Source organism: Colobus angolensis, unplaced genomic scaffold (assembly GCF_000951035.1).
Source record: "Colobus angolensis palliatus isolate OR3802 unplaced genomic scaffold, Cang.pa_1.0 Scaffold142, whole genome shotgun sequence".
Classification (NCBI taxonomy): domain Eukaryota; kingdom Metazoa; phylum Chordata; class Mammalia; order Primates; family Cercopithecidae; genus Colobus; species Colobus angolensis.
This window is the reverse complement of record NW_012114511.1, coordinates 5,706,455-5,710,240: the sequence shown is the minus strand read 5'-3', so window position 1 is coordinate 5,710,240 and position 3,786 is coordinate 5,706,455.

Here is a 3,786-nt window from a genome sequence, read left to right as displayed (position 1 = left end):
CTCGTGATCCGCCCTTCTTGGCCTCTCAAAGTGCTGGGATTACAGGCTTGAGCCACTGCGCCCGGCCAGGTATACATTTTTAAATCTACAAACACGCACACAAACACAAACACACACATCAAAGTAGAAGGACAAAACCCAAAGACAAAGTGAATCTTAAAATATACCAGAGAAAAGACAGATTTCTGACAAAGACATGAAAAGCAGCCTGACAGAGGACTTTTTATCAGTATATAAAAGCAGAAAACTATGGAAAAATGCCTTCAATAATAATTGTCAACCTGCCGGGTGTGGTGGCTCACACCTGTAATCCCAGCACTTTGGGAGGCCAAAGTGGGTAGATCACCTGAGGTCAGAAGATTGAGTCCATCCTGGCTAACATGGTGAAACCCCGTCTTTACTAAAAAAAATACAAAAAATTAGCCGGGCATGGTGGTAGGCACCTGTAGTCCCAGCTACTTGGGAGGCTGAGGCAGGGGAATGGTGTGAAGCCAGGAGGCGGAGCTTGCAGTGAGCAGAGATTGTGCCACTGCACTCCAGCCTGGGCAACAGAGAGAGACTCCATTTCAACAACAACAACAAAAAAATTGTCAACCTATATTTCTATATATAGCTAATCTGTCATTCAAAAATAATGGTGAACCTTTTAGATATGCATTTATTTATTAAACATATTTTTTTTTGAGATAGGGTCTTGGTCTGTCACCCAGGCTGGAGTGCAGTGGCAGATCATAGCCCACTGCAACCTTGAACTCCTGGGCTCAAGCTATTCTCTGCCTCAGCCTCCCAAGTAGCTGGGACTACAGAGGTGTGCTACCACACCTGGATAATTTTTAAACATTTTTGTAGTGATGGGGTCTTACTATGTTGTCCAGGCTGGTCTTGTTCAACTCCTGGCCTCAAGCAATCCTTCTGCCTTGGCCTCCCAAAGTGCTGGGATTCCAGGCATGAGCCACCACACCTGGCCTGATGTGCATTTTTAGATATACACAGAGTATTTTCTAGGGCTGCCACAACAAAGTACCACAAACTGGGTGACTTAAAACAACACAAATTTATTGTCTCAGTTCCGGAGGCTAGAAGTCCAAAATCAAGGTGTTGGCAAAGTCATGTTTTATCTGAAACCCGAAGGAGAAGAATCCTTCTTGCCTTTTCCAGTTTCTGATAGCCCCAGATGGTTTTTTTGAGATGGAGTTGTGCTCTTGTTGCCCAGGCTGCAGTGCAATGGCGTGATCTCAGCTCACCACAACCTCCACCTCCCAGGTTCAAGCAGTTCTCCTGCCTCAGCCTCCTGAGTACCTGGGATTACAGGCATGTGCCACTACGCTCAGCTAATTTTGTATTTTTAGTATAGAAGGGGTTTCTCCATGTTGGTCAGGCTGGTCTTGAACTCCCAATCTCAGGTGATCCGCCTGTCTTGGCCTCCCAAAATGCTGGGATTACAGGCGTGAGCCACCACGCCCAGTCTGATAGCCCCAGGTTTGACATAGCTTTCTCTTTATGTCTCTTCTCATAGTCCTCCCTGTGTGTATGTGTCTGTATGTGTCCAAAGTTCCCCTTTTTATAAAGACATCAGTCATATTGCATTAGGGCCCACTCTAATAACCTCATTTAACTTGATTACCTCTGTAAAAACTCCATTTCCTTCCTCTCCTTTCCTTTCCTTTCCTTTCCTTTCTCCTTCCTTCCTTCTTTCCTTCTTTCCTTCCTTCCTTCCTTCCTTCCTTCCTTCTTGAGACAGGGCTTTGCTCTGTCACCCAGGCTGGAGTGCAGTGGTAAATCATAGCTCACTGCAGCCTCAACTTCCTGGGCTCGAGTGATGCACCTACTGCAGCCTCCCAAGTAACTGGGTGTGGGGAAAAGAAAGAGATCAGCCTGTTACTGTGTCTATATAGAAGGAAGTAGACATAAGAGACTCCATTTGGCTCTGTATTTGAGATGCTGTTAATCTGTGACCTTACCTCCAACTTTGTCCTTGCAAGAGACGTGTGCGAAGGTGACTTAAGGTTAAAAGGATTTTGGGCTGTGCAGAATGTGCTTTGTTAAACAAGTGCCTAAAGGCTGCTTGTGGTTAAAGGTCGTCACCATTCTCTTAAATCTCAAGAAAGAGAAAAACATTTGTCTCCTGCCCCTCCCTGGGCAATGGAACATCTCCGAGTAAAACCCTTTGTGTGCTTTGTTTACTAAGCAAGGAGAAAACTGCCTTTAGGAATAAGGTGGGGCTTGCTGGAGCAATACTGCTAAAAGGTTTATGGAGATGTTCGCATATGCATCTCAAGGCACAGCATTTTCCTTTAATTTTATTCATGTTACAAGGATTTTTGTTCATATGTCTTACTGCTGACCTCCCTACGATGACCCTGTTATCCTGCCACTTCCCTTTTTCTTTGATGGTAAAGATAATGATCAATAAATACTAAGGGAACTCAGAGGCCGGGGCCGGCGTGGGTCCTCTGTAAGCTGAGCGCCGGTTCCCTGGGTCCCGCTTTTCTTTCTCTGTACTTTGTCTCTGTGTATTATTTCCTTTTCTCAAGTCTTTCGTTCCACCTAACGAGAAACACCCACAAGTGTGGAGGGGCAGGCCACCCCTTCAACTGGGAATATAGATAACTGCCACCACGCTCGGCTAATTTTTTTTTATTTTTTGTATAGGTAAGGTCTCGCCCTATTGTCCAGGCTAGTCTCAAACTCACGGGCTCAGAGAATCCTCCTGCCTCAGTCTCCGAAACTGCTAGGATTACAGGTATGAGCCACCACGCCTGGCCCAAAACTCTACTTTCAAATAGGGTCACATTCTGAGATATTGGGAGTTAGGACTTTAACATATCTTTTATGGGGGGCACAATTCAACCTACAAAACAAAGATGAAGAGAGTTTACTTATCAGAGACTCTTACTAAAAGAATCTACTGAAGGATTTCCTTTATCAAGAAGGAAATTACGCCAGGTGCAGTGGCTCACGCCTGTAATCCCAGCACTTTGGGAGGCTGAGGCAGGTGGATCACCTGGGGTCAGGAGTTCAAGACCAGCGTGACCAGCATGGTGAAACCCCATCTTTACTAAAAAATACAAAAAGTAGCCAGGCGTGGTGACACACACCTGTAATCCCAGCTACTCGGGAGGCTGAAGCAAGAAAATTGCTGGAACCCGGGAGGTGGAGGCTGCAGTGAGCTGAGATTGAACTACTGCACTCTAGCCTGGGTGACAGAATGAGACTATGTCTCAAAAAAAAAAAAAAAAAGAAGGAAATTAAACTCATGAGGAAGAAGTAGTATACAAATATGCAAAGAGAAACAATGACCAAACAAACAATGCAGAGAAGACTCTTGCCTAAGATCATACTACCCTTAAGTAGTATAATCAGTATTTGTACCCAGGTTGTCTGACAGCTTAGCCCACGCTCTTAACTTTTATAGTCTATACATCTCTGTGAGGACTGTTTCAAAAGTCTCATGAGGTAACGTACATGACAGTATTTCAGACTTTTTTTGAATTTCAATATTCAGTCACTATTTTATTTTATTTTATTATTTTTTTTTTGAGACAAGGTCTCATTCTGTCTTTCAGGCTGGAATGAAATGGCACAACTGATCTCCACTCACTGCAGCCTTGGCCTCCAGGCTTCACACAATTCTCCTGCCTCAGCCTCCTGAGTAGCTGGGACTACAGGGGCATGCCACCATGCCTGGCTAATCAGTCAGCATTTATTGATCATCTATAATGAGAATCTAAGAAGGTCCCAGAGAATCAAAAGATCAGATCCTTTTGGCCAGGCACGGTGGCTCAA